This window comes from Propithecus coquereli, unplaced genomic scaffold, assembly GCF_000956105.1.
Source record: "Propithecus coquereli isolate 6110/MARCELLA unplaced genomic scaffold, Pcoq_1.0 Scaffold49, whole genome shotgun sequence".
In the NCBI taxonomy this organism is placed as follows: domain Eukaryota; kingdom Metazoa; phylum Chordata; class Mammalia; order Primates; family Indriidae; genus Propithecus; species Propithecus coquereli.
This window is the reverse complement of record NW_012150729.1, coordinates 8,252,083-8,261,233: the sequence shown is the minus strand read 5'-3', so window position 1 is coordinate 8,261,233 and position 9,151 is coordinate 8,252,083. Positions and strand designations below refer to the sequence as shown.

Sequence of the window (9,151 nt, the reverse complement as noted above, 5' to 3'; positions counted from 1 at the left end):
CCTGCTCCCTCCCTTGCCTGACAGCTGGTGGCGGAGCAGCCACAGCTGCCGCGTTCCTGCCTCTGCAGCCGGTCTCTGCCAGTATCAGCCGCCCACGCCCGATCTGGATGCTGAAGTCGCGCACTGGCCTGGAGATGAGGGCGGGGGAGAGAGTGGTGTGGCTGCGAGAGGGGAGGGAGGAGTGGGAAGGAGACAAAAACAGCTTCCAAGCTGCGGGCGCCGCTCCGCTGGCCATCTGGGCTGGAAGGGTCTCTGGGTCAGTGGCGGGGGAGCCGCCCCAGTGACTCGGTTTCTAGCCGGCAATTCAGGGGAGCCCCTTTACTGCCGAGCCACAGCTGGTGAGGACAGACACCAGCCGAAAAACACCTCCTATGCAACCAGAGCTCAGAAAACCCAATCCGGGAAGAAAGAGCAGCCCAGGAGAAGGAAAGGGCTCCAAGGAGCCCTGCTCCTGAGGGTTCCCTCAGGTGCTGGTGGAGACGCGTCACTCGTCACTCGGTAGCAAGTAAGTGCTTTTTTCTTGCTGTTGTGTCCAGTCCTAGAATGGTGACAGCTATCATCTGCCGCCAGCCTCTCCCACCCACTCCCACCTGCCCCATCCCATACACACCCTTAGGGTCCCCAGCAGGAGGATGGAGATTAAGATTTTGGACGTGCATTAAGAGAGCCACTTCAACAGCCACAGTCATCTGTGGATGTTTGCACGGTTTGTGTCGTCTGTTGTCTCATTCCACCAGGTAAGCTTCTGAAACCAAGATGCTCTGTTAGTGTAAAATATCTAGAAACCCTATATGCAATGATTTATATTACATGATACACTGACAGGATAAAAGCAATGAAAGATTATGCAGATTGGTTTACACTTCTAGGAATCCTGTCTGTAATTCTAAGCAACTTCACGATTTCAAGATTGGTGCTTTCATATAAGAATTGTCAGTATAAAAGTAGAGGCCTCAGTTGAATGTCGTTGGAAATGGTGTGTTCAGTTTAAACAGCTGGGCATCTTGATATTGTTTGGATCCACAGGGTTTTTGTTTCTGTAGCTCTGTGAAATACATATCTTCTGGGTGCTTTCTTTCAGAAGTGATGACGTGACTCAGTTATGATACCTTCAAAACATTGATCATAGCAAGACAAATGATGAATCCAGGTGGAATGACATGCTGATGGGGTCCCTTCATTAGGGGGAATGATGTCAAGTTTGGATACTGGCCAGAAAAATACTTTGGAATGGGAAGGAGTTTGGGTGGTGTTAGTTGTGGTATTTTTTCCCCTTGTTATTGTTCAAGAGTGTAGTTTATGGCAAAGTAGAAGGAAACTGGGTCCCACAGTAAACAGATTCCTGCGCACCATACCTGCCGTGACTAACCCTAATTAAAGATTGTATAATCCAGCTCCTATTTTTACAGGTAAGGAAGATAAGGCGCATAGCAGTAATTTGCTGGAGCTACCTGGCTAATCAGTGACTGAGCAGGAGGTCCAATGAAGAAATCTTTGGGATTTAGAATTTAGAATTTTTGTGCAAATGAAGCCAATTGTTTAACTTAATTGAGCTTTATTTTTCTTATTTATAAGTGACACATCGAAAACTCCTACTGAGGACTAATTGACAGAGATTACATGAAGGGTTTTATGAAAGTATAATACTATGTGTAACTGTTGCTTGTACAAGGAATTATTCTGTTTTTATCTACTTCACTATTCTAGTTCTCATTCTAAGTCTAGTTCAATATAAGAATAAAGGAGGCTTTGACAGGCTTCTCTAGAATGCACTAGAGAAAGTGGAATTTGAATCCATCACTTGCCACTTGTACAGCTTAAAGTATATTCTAAACTGTAAGCCTCTGTCTTCACAGAAGTGTATGCTTTGGCTAGCTACTCACATTTAAACACCTTTTAATATTCTCCATATATGCTGTACCCTGCTTTTCTTTTTAGTTTTAAATTTTGTTTTAGGTGTGTAGTCTTCCTTCCTGGGGGCGAAACAATCAGTATATTGGATATTGGTGAATTTATTTGGTCTATTAATTAATATAGGAAAAATCAAAGTTGAGGCATAAATACTTCACTCTTGACTGTAGAGATTTGTTAAAATCTTGCACTTGGGGAAGAGGAGCTGCGAACCCCTTCTTTCCTGTGGGTATGTTTGAAGTGATGGAAGAAAGACCTAACTTGGACATAAGCTCAGGAAAGGGACCAATGGATCCCAGATGGAACAGCCAGGCCCCTAGACTCTCTGCTGCATATCAGTCTCAATTTTAGAACTGGGGGTACAGCCAAGCACTTAGGAACTGGGCATCCTGTTTCCATAGCCTCATGTAATAGAGGGTTTGGTAGTTGATATACACGCTCACTGATTTTGCCCATGTATGATGAACACACGTCCAAAGCATACTAAAAATGAAAACAACAGCATTTTGCCCAATCCCTTACTTAGGAAAGAAGAATCCTAATACACCATAGCCCTAGATCTCAGTGGCTTGAAATCTGCATCATAACTGGAGACTGAACAATTATCTACGCACCACCTTAGACTCTCTCTTGAAAGCTTATAGTGGAGACACTAATGTAAAAGGAACATTCTTGATTTCTGGGAGTCTGAGCCCATTATTTCCAGTAGCCAGTATCAGTGTTGATCAGTAGCTAGAAGGAAATCTGGAACCTCTGCCCACCCCCACAAGCTATCAGCAATGCACAGTCGCCTCTCATCACACAGAACTAACTTATACAAACTGGTCTTCTTTTTGCCTGCGTTGGTCCCCTTCTCTTCTATTAGTGTGGGTTAACCAATGCCAGGTAAGTGAGGTCTCATCTATGCAATATTGGAAGAGGGAATCTTTGAGTTTAAAGGGAATGACTTCCTCTGAGGGCTCCTAGCGATATTTTTCAGTGGTCCATATCTTGTGACCCAGCTAAGATCATGATTTCCATACATTTGTTCAACCATTGCTGTTTATGAACTAGGCTTCATCTTTTTATATTCCACCCTGGTATTCCTAGCAAACAGATATCCCAGTTGTTTATGCAATATTTCTAACTGGGTTGACTTGGCCTGGTGCTGGCTGAGCATAACCAGCTCTATAGATAGCTCTGACGGTGGGGAGAGTCAGGTGACTGCCTGTGTCTGCATGAAAGAGCTTGATGGAAATGCTGAAACTGGGGCCCCACTCATGGAAATTCTGATTGAAAGGTCTGGGATTAGGCTAGGGTATTTAGTTTTAGACTAGAACAGCAGATGATGCTGATATGGGGACCATAGACCCTTGTTGAAGATATTATGTTGAGTGGAATATTCCATCTCTTCTGCTTTAAATGCTAGGATGAGTCTTCCAGTCCACAGTCTCTCACTCTCTGAGTTCCCTCAAAGCTTGCCGGGTCTAAGCACTTGAATACAGGCTATAAGTTTGGCTCTGGTCCATATCTACTCTCTTCACCTGGCCCTGGGGCACTATGTCGGACATTCTTTGCCCAACTCAGAGTGAGACAACTCAGAGTGAGACAAAAACCATGCTCACCCTAACATGTCTCAAGGATCCTCTCTAGTTGCTCTCCAGTTTGAGAAGGGAATGGGTATCTATTTGGTGTTGCATTTGAGAAGTTAAAGTAGCTTTTGGGGGTAGCAGGGACTAAATCCTGGAAAAGCAGACAGACCTTTTCATAGTTATCAGAAGTAGAGGTAAATAGCCAGTTAGAAGAATCCTCCAGGATTCCAGTGAATGTGTCAGTTCTGGAATTAAAAACAAAAAACAAATAAAACAAAAAAACAAGTATTTCATAGCTCCAGTGGCATCTAAGACCATAGACCAAAAGGTTTCAGGATTTCTGGTCAGTATATAAGTTACATTCATAACAGGATCTGTTTTGTATTACTCTAGTAGGGCAAGAATGCATTCTTCCCTTTTGAGCTCTTAAATGGCCTCTGACCAGATTCTTCTGGTCAAGGGTCTGACTGACTAGGGTCATAAGGATAGTTAGTTCTGGAGAGACTCTGGTTTTCGCCAACATGCTTGTTTTGATGGGCTGGACACACACAACATGGAAGTTTTTATCATATCCATAGAAACAAAGGACCCTGCTAGTGAACCATCAGGTTGTCATAGAGAAGCTCAAGTGGGCGTATTTAAAACAGAGGCAGCTTTCCTTCATGTTCCTGCAACCCTTCTCTGCCTCCATTGCCTGGCCAGTCATAAGGGCTCGCCCTGGTGAGCCTCCATCTTCCACAGAGATTAAATGTCCTCTGTATCCTCTCCAGGCATTCAAATTTCCACTGAGCTTTCCTTGGATTCGTTCTGGTAAGTGAATTTGAGATTAGGTGCTAATATCAAGACATTGTCATATGTCTACTCTTCTAGTGTAAGTTGATTATGTCACTCTGAATGTATGTGACCTACATTCCTCCTTCCTGGAGAGCAGACACCTGAAAAGACCTCAGCTCCTCATTATTTTAAGGAACCATCACTAGAATCTGAGTTCACCAGACTTCAAGGGGAAGTTTGGTTCCCATGAACAAAAGGACATGTCCTTTTGGATTTATGCTGCTGCTCATTTGTTTACTAGGTTGTGTCTCTGCTTTTTAATTCTGAGGAATGCTTAGATTAAAATTTTTAAGAATTATAATCAAAACAAAATGGCAGTGCAAATGACAGAATTTCCTTTTTTTAATAGGTTTAATAGTAGTCTATTATGTATATGTATATATATATATATATATATATATATATATCACATTTTCCTTATGCATTCATCTGTTGATGGACACTTAGGTTGCTTCTGTATCTTGGCTATTGTATTATAAATAATGCTGTCATGAACATGGGAGTGCAGATATTTCTTTGACATGCTGATTTCAATTCCTTTGGATATATGCCATTTGGGACAACACGGGTAAACCTGGAGGATGGTATACTAAGTGAAATATTCCAGGCATAGAAAGACAAATACTGCATGATTTCAAATGTATGTGGAATCTAAAAAAATTAAACTCATAGAGGTAGAGAGTAGAATGGTGGTTACTAGAGGCTGGGAGTAAGGGATTGGACAGAGAAAGGAGAGATGTTGGTAAAAGTGTACAAAGTTTCAGTTAGACAGGAGAAATAAGTATCAGCGATCTGTTGCACAGTATGATGATTATAGCTTAATAATGTATTGTATATTTCAAAATGCTAGGAGAGTGGATTTTAAATGTTCTCACCACAAAGAAGTATGTGGGTTAATTAATATGTTAATTAGTTTATTTAATCATTCTACAATATATACATCTATCATAACATCACATTGTACTCCATAAATACATACAATTATTATCAATTAAAGATAAAATAAAACTTTTAAAAATGACAGTGCATGCTTATGCTTTTGCGAAAGTTGCTCATGTATAATTTTGTTTCCTCAAGATAACATATTCTAGGAACGTATTGGCTGAAATTGTCAGAGTGAGGGAGTTGAGTCCAGAATTAAGTGGATATATTCAAGAGTAGAACCTGAAGCCCATATGGGTTGACCTGAGAGCAGAACACAGCTGTAGGCAGAATCCAGGTCCAGGAGCAAAGTGGCAAAAGTCAATTAAGGTAGGCTAGGTAGACTCTATGCCAGAGACAAGTAAAACAGTAGGTGTCAGATAATCGAAGCCAAACTGGAAATAACCAACCCAAGTGGAAAATAATTCAAAAGCAGAAAATCAGGTGGGTTGAAGTCAAGGGGAATATAAAGAACATCTATTTACACACATGGCTGAAAAATTCCAGGTGGATTGGTACCATAACATCTATTTACACATATGGCTGAAAAATTCCAGGTGGATTGGTACCATTTCAATCAAGCTGTCCTTTATTCCTCAAACTTGAGTGTGTAAACTTTCAACTCTAGACTGTAGTAATAACATGGTGAGCTACATGCAAGTAATAAGGATATATTAACTGGAAAGCAACAGAATCCTCTGGCACCTTTTTAGTCCCTTTCCATAGATAAAATAGTTTACTTACTTCCAGAGGTGGAAACATTATGCACACACTAGCATGTATAACTCTGCATATATTATCATTATAAAACGTTTTATTCAAAAGTGAACAATACAAGTTGTTTTCGTCTTTATATTTTTCACTCACAATTGATTGGGTGAAACTTTCCATATAAGCACAGACATAGCCATCTCATTCCTCTTTATTACTGACTAGTATTTCATGGCAGCAACATACTAGAATTTATGGTACTAGTCCTTAGAGTAGACACTTTGTTTCTGGTTCTTTCAAATTAAAAGTATGTTGTGATAAACATCTTTGCAAATATGACTTCTCAAACTTCAGCAAGAATTTTCATAAGGCAGCTTAATTTCTGGGCCAAAGAGTACATGAAACTTTATTTGAGAACTATTGACAAGTTGCCCTTAAAAAAAACTGCACCAATTTACATTCTCACCTGAACTGTGTGAGGGTGCCCACTACCTCCATATCACAGCCTGTAAAAGGCCACATTCATTGAAATGAGTCTTGATTATGTCTCTATAGCATTTTACTATTAAAATTATTGTGTTAATTTTATGCATACCCTTTAGAATTTCATTAGCTTCAATCATCTTTCCTCATAGGCTTCTGCTTCCTAGAAGTCAATGACAAAATGTTCGTAGCTTCCCACAAAAAATTGTAAAAAGCAATGTATCTAATACCATTTGAGTTCTAAATCCTGGTGGAGGGGGAAAGATCCTAGTCAGAGAGCTCTAAGGGAAATAGCTCTGTATCAGAGAATTTAACTGTGAGTCATTGTGGAATGTGGAAAAGATGAAATATAAGCCATAATATGTCTATTAAGTGCAGGCAAGCAGTCCAAACCAACAAAAATTCAATCTAAATTGGTCACTAAATTGCTAAATTGGTCAGCAGTTATGATTCTTATGTTCTCAACAATATAGAGTCTATATAATGATCTCATCAACTCTAAGTCCCAACTTAGCTTATCAGCCTTATTATTATCATTACTCTTTTTTTACAATTATCTGAATGTTATTGGTGCAATTGACATGATGCATTGTCCAGGTCTGTTATAGAGCATAATTGCTTCAAAATATTTTGAAAACTACTGAGAAGTCATTTGATCTTAATTTCCTGGTGCACGTCAGAGTAAAGTTGGCATTTGAGATATCTTTACGCTATTGATCCACTGTCCTAAATTTTTTTGTTTCATTTTTCCTAATTTATGTTATATTGCTTTATAGTCTACATTCTTGTATGCAAACCAAAATCTTTTCAGAAATGCATCTCACACACACACACACACACACACACACACACACACACAGACATCTGGTAAAGGGTGGAACATTTCACAATTCTATTTGGCAAAGCTAATCTAACATTCGTTTTCTCTTTCCTAGGAACAACTTCAATTTCCCAAAAAGCATAACGATTGATTACTTAGATGCTGTAGTTTGAATTCCCTAAGATTGGAATAAATAGGATTGAAGAGGTTGCAATTGCCCCGGGCAGTCATCAGGCGTCTCCTGCAGGTGGAGAATCTGTCTCGTATCCTCACTGCATTACTGGCAGGCTCTACTCTGGGAATCAAACTGAGGGACAGGGTAACAATTGGGAGTGGGAGAAGGAATGAGGAAAAACATTGACTTCTGGCATTCCCTTTCTTTCCTGCCCTTCATTATCTATCTCTAAGAAGATGCAGCTGTGGTTGCTGATACAACATGCTGTTGACGCAGCCTCCTCTCTGGGAACTGAGCTACACAGAGTCCTAGCATTGGCTCACTGATTGGGTAGCCGTGTAATTCATCATCCAACTCAGGATGCTTCTGAAAAGCAAAGAAGGTGTCATTAATAGTTAATCTTCCACAACAGGCATAAACCCAAACTGTCCCCAGTAACCTGGGACTTCTGGTTACACTACTTAAAGATGAGATTGAATAGGTCAGAAAGCGGAGGAGAGAGTGGAAGGAAAATGTTAGAGTTGTTATCCTGGAGGCAAGTGGGAGCCGCACAATAAGGTGAATGTCTCAGGTGTTTTACTCTGATTTTAAACTTTAGAGCTATTTTGCCCCAGGACTTCTGTTGCCTGAATGCCAAATGGTAAGGTCATTGCCAAATAGGACCTTGGAGAGCTGAAGGAAAGCAGGTGCCCAAAGAGGTGAAAAGAATATGGATCTTCTAGAGAAGGGAGGTTATTGAACAGGTGTTTGCTTCAGCAACTCCAGTGTATGCTTCATCTCTCATATTTGGAATATTGAATGAGAAAAAAACAACCAAAGAAAATGTAATGATGTGTCTACTTCCTTTATAAAGGTGGTTGGGTGAGGCTTGGCTATCAGCCAGAGGGATCTTTCTGCCTGGCAGCCTGCATTAGATTTATCTCAAGGGGGCCGTAACACAAGATGTTCTGAAATAGACTGTCTGCCTTGGGCTGCTGGCTCCTAGATTTTTAATAGTAGCCTCAGGAGATTTCTAATGTGTAGTCCAGAGCTGGTGTGATTCAAATCAGCTATACGGAGAGGATTTTCTTTCTTTACAGCTCTCAGTACCAGTGTGTTGAACAGAGGTCACCATACTCTCACCTTCTTGTCCTCCTAGAGGCTCCAGGATTTGTGAACTGCAGATCTGGCGCTGTCACATCTAGTCAGTCTTCCAGGGGCTGGTACATTGTTGAAGGTTTTGTGTCCATCTCAACTAACACAGAGCCAGAGTAGGTGCTAGAGGTTTCTGATTGGCCTATTTGACAAGTGGGTCAGAACTCTTCTGTCTGGTCACAGATTTAGGGTGTGGTTTGTGGATCTATGGGCTTAGTCCCACTGCTGAGAAGCTGGGCAACAGTGAAGGCTAAATCCAACAGTCTAAACACAGATTAAGAGGATGCTCATGGAGGTCAGCTAGCTCAGAGAAGACCCCGAGAGCTCTAGGGATAGTTTCAGCTCTGGAGTTTTTAAAACAGAAATTGAGATCAAGTCTTGCTCTTCTGGGGAAACAGTTGTATCAAGGACCTCAGGATGGAGTGCAAGTTAGTATGGTAGCATGATAGAGCCTCCTTTGCATTCCTTTAGAGAATAGCAAAGGATACTTTTATTCATTGAGCCCTAATGTGGCCATTGGCCAGAAATTTTTGATCAACGATCTGACAGACTGGGTCTACCAGAAATAGAATTCTAGGACAATCCTGGCTC

At 40.9% G+C, this 9,151-nt stretch overlaps 1 protein-coding gene across 1 annotated transcript in view; it reads left to right on the top strand.

Annotated features, from left to right (window-relative positions):
• The first annotated feature begins 263 nt into the window (after positions 1-263).
• The window catches only part of SCN7A (sodium channel, voltage gated, type VII alpha subunit), a 113,827-nt gene continuing 104,939 nt past the window's right edge, over positions 264-9,151 (top strand). The window contains exon 1 of the mRNA XM_012655825.1: positions 264-505. The gene's annotated coding sequence lies outside the window, so the exon portion shown is untranslated. The remainder of the gene's footprint in view (positions 506-9,151) is intronic.